This window comes from Anguilla rostrata, chromosome 6, assembly GCF_018555375.3.
Source record: "Anguilla rostrata isolate EN2019 chromosome 6, ASM1855537v3, whole genome shotgun sequence".
In the NCBI taxonomy this organism is placed as follows: Eukaryota; Metazoa; Chordata; class Actinopteri; order Anguilliformes; family Anguillidae; genus Anguilla; species Anguilla rostrata.
The window spans coordinates 56,750,905-56,762,044 of NC_057938.1; positions in this window are offsets into that span (position 1 = coordinate 56,750,905).

Consider the following 11,140-nt stretch of genomic DNA (forward strand, 5'->3'; position numbering starts at 1 on the left):
GGTTCGATGAAACCAAAGCCCCGTCGCTCGGTCAGAGGGAGATTCCGCTGGCTTAAAGGTCACATGCGATGGGCTCGCCCTATTTACGTGGCCTGAAACGTCTGATTAACTCGCCGCTTCCTGTATGTTAAATGCGGCCTATTTTTAATTTTATATGTTTGGCACTGGACTAATAAAGGCCAGGGAACGCACTGATCATATTACACTGTGAGGTTGTCACTGTTGTAAAAATATAACTTCAAGCTCTTATATGTTCGTATTTGACTTTTTTCAATTAAGATCAACCTCTAATGTTGATATTTAAGCATTTATTCACTTCCCAGAAAAAGTGGTCACCTATGAATGCAAGTGAATCTTTTTACAGATCTACTGCAGTACCCTCTTAGCATCCATTCAATACCTGTTATTACAGTAAGTTGTCGGATTTATTAACTGGTTTCTATCAGTATGAACAAGCCCAATATACTGTACAACTCTTAAAAGGTATTCATAGGGCTATAGACACTTGCCTGGCTTTGAAGCTAATGTGGGATCCTGTATAGCATGCTAACATTACTCCTGTGGTGTGCTAACATGCTAGCATTACTCACACAGAGTATGCTAGCATTACTTATGCAGAGTATGTTAACATTACATCTATACAGTATGCTAACATTACTCATGAAGAGTATGGTAGCATTAATCATGTACAGTATGCTAACATTACTGAAGTACGGTATGTTAACATTACTGATGTACAGTATGCTAGCCTTACTCAAGTACAGTATGCTAGCATTACTCAAGTGCAGTATGCTAGCATTACTGAAGTACGGTATGTTAGCATTACTCAAGTACGTTATGTTAGCATTACTCTAGTACAGTATGCTAGCATTACTCAAGTGCAGTATGCTAGCATTACTGAAGTACAGTATGTTAGCATTACTCTGGTACAGTATGCTAGCATTACTCATGTACAGTATGTTAGCATTACTTATGCTCAAGGCATCACTGTCTTAGCATTCATTTTTTGCCGGGAATTTGAAGGCATCTATTCTGTATGTTAGGCATTAACAGAATAGATGATATCACTGACATCTGCAGATCAAAAGTGCATAGAATAATGGGCTAAAGAAAGCGTGTTTGTGCTTGGCCTGCAAACAGAAGGCTGTGAGCGCTGTGCATGTCCAGGTTTAGCGTGTTGGCTAACAGGCTAGCTCAGCCGTTAGGGTGAAGCAGTGTTCACTGGCAGCTCCTCTGAGCAGTTTCTTAGACTGTAGGGCAGGGCTGTAGGACGGGGCTGTAGGGTGGGGCTGTAGGGTGTGGCTGTAGGGTGTGGCTGTAGGGCAGGGCTGTAGGGCGGGGCTGTAGGGTGTGGCTGTAGGGCGGGGCTGTAGGGTGGGGCTGTAGGGCGGGGCTGTAGGGCGGGGCTGTAGGGCGGGGCTGTAGGGTGTGGCTGTAGGGTGTGGCTGTAGGGCGGGGCTGTAGGGTGTGGCTGTGTTAATTCCTGCCTTGGGCTATGTGTCCTGAAACTGGCATTTCTGTGTAAGAAGAGGTGTGTGGAAATGGCTAAATTCTCGGGGTTAAATCATCTCTCACAGGGTTTATATGAGTCCAATAAGGACCCCATGTTCTCTGGTAGAGTTAACTGTTCTCAATCAGTGATGATTTTACTCCGAACCCATTTTGCTATAAGGTGGTGAGGGGGGGAGGGGGTGTCTGTGGTTCACACCCCCATGTTGTCAGTAGGTTGGCGGTTGAGGAAATATTTTTATGCACTGACTAATGCAGCACTACTCAACTCCATGTCCTGCGGACTCTAGTGCCTGCAGAGATTTGCTCCAACCATGCACTACACCACCAGATTTCACTAATTATTTTACCTCCTTGGTTCAGGAAGTGAGCTCACGTGTGAAATCTGGTGGTGTAGTATGTGGCTGGAGCGAATACCTGCAGACACTGCGGCCTGCTGGACCAGGAGAAGAGTTGAGCGACGCTGGGTCAGTGAATCACGGGGAGTTATTTTAATCCCACGTTGCGATCGGCCTTTCACTGTGTGGTAGACGCCGTCCTGCTCATGCAAACTATCGTTATGATATCAGCAATATCATATTTGATATTACACTGGGTAAATACATGCTCTGTTTGCTATTCACAGAGCCGGTTAGCCTGTCAGCTCAGCGGTGTCTGTGTTGTGGGTGTGTTGTCAGGTGCAGTGTCTTTTCAGTCACACTACAGGACTGTTGACTGTGAAACTGTCGCGCTCGTGCTGATGAGAGCCTCAGCTGCAAAAACAAACCGCGAAGCAATGGAAACACGGCGAGATGGCTCTCTAAATATTTATTCAATGATCCACTGGGAATTCACTTTGGAGATGCTTCCTGTAGCAAGTGATCTATGTGCACTGTGAAGCTGTAATTTTGCGAGACCATTTTTTGGGTACCCCTGTCCCCTGTCCCCCCCCAACCCCCACCCCCACCCCCACCTCGCCAAGAGATACTCTCTAGAAATGCCGAAGTCAAAATTCTTTCCATGGTTTTTACATCCAGGGTTGTAAACAGACCCACAGTGATAAACACTTTTACTATTGGTCATTGGCGATGGGACGTGATTGGATAAGTGCTTGGGATGTGATTGGATAAATGCTTGCTCCTCCCTCGTCCCGTTTAAGGGCCCCGTGTGATTGGCTGGTTTGTAGACGTGAAGCAGAGAGGCCTGACTAACCTGCTGTATGCGAGCATGTCCTGGACAAGCAGCACACACACACGTCCAAAGATCTGTGGGACTGGTGTGTGTCTGCGGGTCTGTCTTACCACCAGTTACTATGGCTCACGTATCTAAAACAGCACGCATGTACCAGTGCAGGGAAGCTGATGGGCTAGACTGCAGTGAACCCTGTTATATAGGGACACTGCTGTTATTAATGAGCCTAGCGGTGCATTGTGCTGTGTAAATGTCAGATTCTGAAAAGGCTTGGGTTAAATTAAATATTGAAGGGCAGAGATTGGTTTGGTAGGAAACTCCAGAGACGCACCTGGTCCAGGGGCAGAATTATAGCCTTCATACTTGGCTGCATATTTTTAAAATTCCATGAAAACTCCAAAGTATATGTTATGTATTTTGGTCATATTTAAAGCTGGTGTCATAAGATGATGGTTCTGCCATTTGAATTCAAATGAATCAAAATCGAAACAAAGCCAAAAAAAAAAAAAAAAAAAACCCAGTGTGACCTTTAAGTTAAAATATGGTGATGTTCAGTTTTAAGCACCAATGCTTGATTTGAGCTCTAGACTCCCAGAGTTGATATCTGAATGTGGAACAGTGATGTTCCTCTCAGTAACCTGTACTTCTGATCCTCCCCTGAATCATATCATTGGACAACTAAAATCTGTTAGAAATTTTTTTTAAATGTACACTGGGAAATCAGAAGCTTTCCCAAAAAGTACACAGTAAAATATTCAGTGTTAAATCATATATAGGCTATCAGAATACATTTTACTCTGATAGAGTACATTTGGTATCCAATAAACTCTTTTAGTGAAATTAACATTGATTATTTTACAGTGTAAAACATATATTCAGCTTTAGCTTTAAGTGTGTTAACCGAAAAAAGGTGGTTTAACACCAACCTAGCCAGACTTCTGTTAGCATGGACTTTTGCTGAAGTGTTGATGCCCAATTTTACTGCGACTCCGATAGAAACAGGCACTGTGTCCGTAAACGAGCATCAAAAAATCAATGTTGTTCAACATTGTGACAACATTATGACAACATTATGACAACTGCTTGCTCTTCGTTGCGTTTGTGAGAAATTTATATTTACGATTCTCACGAAAGGCTCCACCAGGCTTTTGACTGCACTGAAAAAAGAAAAATTATTTTATTCATGTTCAAGTGAAACATTTAGTCATCCCAGAACACGTGGGACTCGCAGGAACCCCCTGACACCGCTCCCCTGACGCCACTGTGTCTGTGTGCAGGCGCAGTGAATTCCAGCAGTTTCAGCACTGCGAGGTCATTTTGGTGCTAATGTGTGGGAAGCATAGACGCTGATGTTTGGGTTTTAATGGAGTGACTCTTTGGTACATTTTCCTGCGTGTCAATTTTCAAAATGTCATTGATTTTGTCTGTGGGATTTACAATGTTATGGTTACCATGTAAGCTGTTATCCATTTGTGTGATGATATTTGATTTGTGGGAAAGCTAACGTATAAAGATTTTAAGGCTAAACAAAGTTGTGGCTGAATTTAGCCAGTCTGTGAAATATTTCTGGCAGTTTATTTATTGTTTCTGCAGTTTCTGTGTAAGGACCGTACCTGCGTTTCTTACAGGTAACCCCATTTTTAAATGTTTGTTCATGTGTTTTTTTTGGGAATGGCTTGTGTTCACACCACAAACTCAGTGTACAGTACTATGTGTGCCCATAGTTTGGAAATGAAAATATATTAACATATATTATGAATATATATATCTATGTAGATATATACACTTATGTATTCACGACTTTGTTTCTATGCATAAATCATAACTATTTTTGCACTGAGTGAAAAAACGCAGGATTTATTTTTCCATAAAGGTGCTATAATAAAGGAGGCCTTTATCCCACACAGTTCTGCATGATCTGTTCCATATATCTCCCAAATTATTTATCCCTCCTTTTCTTAAACACTCAAAGGTTTAAATACTGTAATTTTATAGTCCTTTACCCTCCTTATGACGTTTGAAATAAACAAGAAAAAACACAAAAGATTTGTGTTGTTTGTGTGAGCATTTCTTATTGAATCATGAAACAAAAACTTAAATATTTGTGTAATGAGCCAGCCTGGTTCCAGCTCTCCAGTGGGAAAGGGCTATAATGAGCCAGCCTGGTTCCAGCTCTACAGTGGGAAAGGGCTATAATGAGCCAGCCTGGTCCAGCTCTACAGTGGGAAAGGGCTATAATGAGCCAGCCTGGTTCAACTCTGTGGTGGGAACGGTTATAAGAGCATGGAAACTGACAGTGAGGAAATGCAGTCATCGTAGCTCTCTGCACTTTGTCACTTTAGCGAAAAGGCCGAGCCGCTATTAATGTTGCACTACCAGTATCTTTCCAGTGACCTCACTCTCGCCTGCCTGGTTCAGTTATTCCAGTTCTGAAGATGAGATACACCCGCAAAACATCCACACAGTCTGGAGACCACAGTCCATGTGTAGAGACTTCAGCATCCCACATCATAACAACAACAACAACAACAACAATAATAATAATAATAATAATAATAGTGGAGTTCATTTCAATAACATATAAATTTAAACATCTTGAAGGTCTGTTGACTCCTTATGTAAATGATCCCTTCTGTCAGGATCCAGACAGGGGGAAAGAATGTCTTTATTAAAGCGCTCTGATAAAAACGAGCAGCTCTTTCGAGCAGCCGCCTGTGCTCAGTGTGTGCACACGCTTCCTCCAGCAGCCGCCTGTGCTCAGTGTGTGCACACGCTTCCTCCAGCAGCCGCCTGTGCTCAGTGTGTGCACACGCTTCCAGCAGCAGGCGCCTGTGCTCAGTGTGTGCACACGCTTCCTCCAGCAGCCGCCTGTGCTCAGTGTGTGCACACGCTTCCGCCTGTGCTCAGTGTGTGCACACGCTTCCTCCAGCAGCCGCCTGTGCTCAGTGTGTGCACACGCTTCCGCCTGTGCTCAGTGTGTGCACACGCTTCCGCCTGTGCTCAGTGTGTGTACACGCTTCCGCCTGTGCTCAGTGTGTGTACACGCTTCCTCCAGCCGGCACATGGAGGCTGCAGCACAGCCTAAGCAACGCCGGGTTATTTTCTGCAGATATCTCTGTGATTTAGGCGATGGGTTTCCAGGGTAAGCAGGTCACTGTGGTGGTGTGTATGCGGATCGGTGCGTGCGTGTGCTGTGTGTGTGTGTGTGTGTGTGTGTGTGTGTGTGCTGTAGCGTCTGTGTTTATGGCAGGATCCGTGGCTGGCTGTCTGAGCAGGAAGGGGGTAGGGGGGGGGAGGGGGTGTGTGAAGAAATGGAACCTAAAGTTTATTGCAGTCAGCTGTTAAAGTGAGTCACTGAAGAACATATAATCTGGGCGTGTTGTACACTGAGATAATTACCTCTTCCGTCATTATCGTCAGCCTAATTTAAGCGAAGGCAAGCCAAGGGAATGTCACCAACATTGAACAGGGTTAGAAGCGACCATAGCACTACTCTTCAAATGCTAATGATAATACTCCGTATGTCTGTCTGTGTTTCTGCTGCTGCTGTATCGTTTGCAAACGCATTGTTATTTTTATCATTTTCTTTTTCAGAAATCATGAGTGCCCAACAGCAAGACACAGTGCTGTACCAAAATCCAAAATGCCACCCGCCCCACCCCACTGAGAGGTGAATCACCTGCCCTGTCCCACAGAGTGCTGTAGAGGACGTAGCTGCAGGGGTGTCACCCTATGTTTACCCCTACCCGCTTAGGGGGTGTGTGTGTGCATGGGACTGGGGTGGGGGGGGGGTGAGTGAGTGTGTGCATGGGACTGGGGGGGGGGTGAGGTGGCTGGATGGGGTGGGGGGGGGGTGAGTGTGTGATATGACATCACGGGCAAGCAGGTCCAGTTGTCTGCATAGGAACAGGCCCAAAAATAGTTTTAGTGTTGTTTCCAATTACAAGTGATGAACAGCCTGCCTCATTAATATCCCCCCCCCTCGCCCCCCCCCCCCCCCCCCCCCCCCCGTGCCCTGCAGCCCGTCTCCCTCAGAATAGCACTGATCTTACCGGCCCTGCACGCACACCCTGCGCTCTGTTTTTGGACGTATTAGGAGAGGCAGCGTCTGACAACAGACCCAAGAGTGTCTCACACACCCCCCCCCCCCCCCCCCTCACCCCCCCACCCTCACCCCTGTCTGTCCATCACACTCACGGCTCCATATGAAGCACCAGGCGTGAGACCTGATGCCCCCCCACTCCCCCCCCCCCCCCCCCCAGTGAGCAGACCTAAATAATCCATACAGGATGTTTCAGCTCTGTGTTCTTAACCCTCACACGGGTTCCCAGTTTGGCAGAAAAGGGTTCGGTTTTTGTGGGCAGTGACGATGCCATGGGCTCTACAGCTACCCAGAATTCCTGGCTTTGCTCTCAGACTTACGCTTCTGCTTATTAATAATGTGATTTATGAGCCTAACAGCCACTCCTGTGCAGAACCCCTGCAGGCCCGTTATAAGGGCGTGTTCTCACCCCCCTGTGACTCACACAATCGCTCTGTCCATCCATTTGGGTTTTTTATAGCAATGTTCGCAAATAAATTGTCACACGAGCACTTCATGGACAATTTGGTGAGTACATTTCAGGCCATAGTTTCAGTACAATATGACTCAAATGGGGTGCAGATTTAGGGGGGACAGTTATTGAACAAGAGGCTAAAAGTGAAACCTTTGACTCTTGATCTAAAGATCTAAATAATTTCCTGTCTGGAAATTATTCCAAAGTGTCGGGATAAATGCCCTGAAGTTAAATGCACTAATGTTTTAAGTTTAGATCATTTTGGCTCAGTGAAACCAGCCCTGTGATCGCTCACTGAAAGCCCTCTTTCTACGGTTGTGTCTCGTGCTACTTATTTATTTATATATTTATTTATTTATCCTTTCACTTTGTTGCCATCTTGGCCTTGCCCTGTCCTAAAATCGCTTTCCCCTCTCCGACTGTGTGGCCATCTGTGGGTTTGGTCATGCTGGGGTCCAGTAATTAGGGGGTGTGATATATTTAGGAGGTGTTGATATTTGCCTCTGAGATCATCAGGAGAGTGGGTCATTGGGGGTGTGGTCATCCAGGTGTGAGGTCATAGGTGGGTGTGACTGTCCAGGTGTGAGGTCATCGGGGATGTTTGGTCATCCAGGTGTGAGGTCATCGGGGGTGTTTGGTCATCTAGGCGTGAGGTCATCAGTGGGTGTGGTTGTCCAGGTGTGAGGTCATCAGTGGGTGTGGCTGTCCAGGTGTGAGGTCATCAGTGGGTGTGGCTGTCCAGGTGTGAGGTCATCAGTGGTCCTCTGTTATAACAGCCTTTCTCCTCAGTCTCTTACCTCATATTCTGGAAAAAGAGAAGGCAGCCGTCTGCTGAACTGGCTGGATTAGAGAGTGGAGTTTAGAACAGGCCGCTATGTTTTCTCCTTTTTTCATGTGGGAATTCAATTTGAGACTAAATCAAAGGCCAGCTTGCAGTCAGCACGGGAGGCATCACAAGGTTCATCTTTTTATTATTTATTTTTGAAGCTATTTTTATCAACTGTTTTTCCTTTGTTGTCTGATTCTTTGGAAAGCCTGTCTCTGTGTTACACTGAACTGAATACATTTTGGATTATCATACTATTCATCTTTTTAGTTTTTGGGGGCAGATTTGGGGGAGATTTTTTTTGCCTATGAAACCAGCCGAAATGTACAAAAATGTGATTTTGTCAGAAACTGCATTCTGGGTCTCTACATGAATAAATAAAAGATCTTTTCTCTTTGTGTTGTTGGAGGGAATATGCTGTCCTTTATGAAGATCACAGGGGATTTTTTTGTGTGCTGTGAGGCCTTTCTTGTCGCATATGAATTATTCTTCATATTAATGTGCTGGAAAAGAAAGCAGCACACAGAGGTGATTACTTTGAGCTGGCAGGTGTGTATGTGGGAGTGTCAGGGATGTAAGGACCAGGTCCTTATAACGGAGAACCAGGTCCTTATAATGCAGGACTCATTCTTCACTCATTACACAACAGCCATGAGTGCAAGGACACCAAAAGGACACAGGGACAGGAAGCACTGTTCCATCTGACTTCCTGTTTCTTATTCAGGCTAGTGTAGTGACTGTGCACTGCTTCTACATAAGGAATTTGTAAGAAAGTGAGGGCTTTTTTTTCAATTCCAGTGATTTGTTGGACAGTGCGTCATTAGAATCAGGGAACAAAAACCTAAAAGAAATTGTTAAACTAAAATAGTATCTGTGTCATGTGGCTCTTTGTATTAACAACTGTGCTGAAACCATGAAAGACTTCAACATCTGACACACCTGAGCGCCCTCTGATGTGTTCTCCATCACGCTCCTCCGATGTGCCTTCATTAAATATACTCAGGAACCAGCTGGGATGCATTTGTATTCTACGCTTCAAAGCAGTGCGAGTGTATTAATAAGCTAAGGAGAAGTATAATGATCCACTGCCTTAATCTTGAAGTGCTTCTTTTCTCCTTAAAGTCTTTTTTTTTAAGGTGAAAAACCAAAAATAGCAAGAGCTTAAAAAAGCAAGTGAATGTTTATTTAAAGACTGAAGGTATGACTGTATGACTGAATGTGTTATGTTGTCGAAACAATAGGATACTGTTACACAAATTCCTTACTCAACCTAACTACTTTACTCCTGGTAGGCTTTCAAACTTTCTGCTTATTAAAATTTCTTGATTGTGTTGCCATGGAAATGATTCCTGAATGTTGCACTTTAATATTGAGATGAATAACTTCATAAGGCCTTCACAAAGCATACATACATACACAATGTGTTTATTTATACGGTATAGCTATTCTATGAAACAGTTATAACATCAATTGTAGCACTTCAGATCAGTTGATGAAAAGTTCACGCTGTTTCAAAAAGAAACTAAGCATGTAAGAACGTGAGAAATCAGGAAAACCTTGGGACAGCCACACACACACACACACACACACACACACACATTCACGCACACACACCCGCACACACACACACACACACACCCACACACACACACGCACACGCACACACACACACACACACACACACACACACACAGACCCCCCCCCCCCACAGCTACCGGTGAGATGGGTGCGATTGTGGACGTGATGGATTTGTGGATGGATGTGATGGATTTGTGGATGGATGTGATGGATTTGTGGATGGATGTGATGGATTTGTGGATGGATGTGATGGATTTGTGGCCTGGATGTGATGGATTTGTGGCCTGGATTAGCTGAGCAGGAGGTCAGGGCTTACATAACCTGGCGCTGCTCGGTCTACGGTTCGAATTCCAGCCAGTTAAAGGTGATATGTGGACGTGCGAGAGGTCAGACAGCGCCGGCTCTCTGGCCCCAGGGCTGTCTAGGATTTTTGACCCCCCCCCCCCCCCCCCCCTTCCCCCCCTTCCCCCCCAGGGTAATATTATTATAATTATTATTTCAAGTTTCTGACCTGAAATGTGTGAGAGAGGATTTCTCCAGTCTGATCTCAGGTAACTGGGGGGCCAGCGGGGGGGGGGCTTCTTTCAGCTGACATTTATGCAGAGATGTCACTCATCATGTGACCCCCCCACCCCACTTTCAACCCCTTTACTCCACTGGGGAATTCCCCCTTGCACCTACAGGCAGTAACCAATCAGAACACAGTGCTAACCTTATTCCGGTCCCAGGAGCCAATCAGAACACAGTGCTAACCTTATTTCGGTCCCAGGAGCCAATCAGAACAGTGCTAACCTTATTCCGGTCCCAGGAGCCAATCATAACACAGTGCTAACCTTATTCCGGTCCCAGGAGCCAGCTTAATTTGTACACATTTCAGGAGCCAACAGAGGAATGATCATGATTTTAGCACATATACTGTCTGGATACAGACAAGCAAGCTCACACACACACACACACACAGATACATACACAAATACACACTCATATGTGCTGCGTGCAGTCACACACACACACACACACACACACGCTGTGAGGACACCTGCTATATTATGTAACTCCGTTTCTGACAGGGCTGCACAGTAAGATGAGTAAACTGCCAGCATGCTCTGATAAGCATCTCTGTTATAATCTCTTCCTTCAGTCACTGAATAGTTTGCAGAGCCCTTTAATGCCTGCGCTTCCCACAATAACCTCTCCTCAAACCCTCAGGTGCCCTTATTAAGGCCTGTTCTGAGAGGCAGCGCTCTTACGATGCAGTTTGTTTAGAGCGATGAGTTTAACGTGTTTCATGTTGAAATTTTACTTCAGCGTTGCCTTCATATTCTCATTAAATTTCTCTTTTGCACACACACAGGCGTGCACGCACACACACACACACACACACACGCACACACACACACACACACACACACACACACACACACACACACACACACACACACACACACACACACACACACACACACACACACACACACACACACACACACACACGCATGCA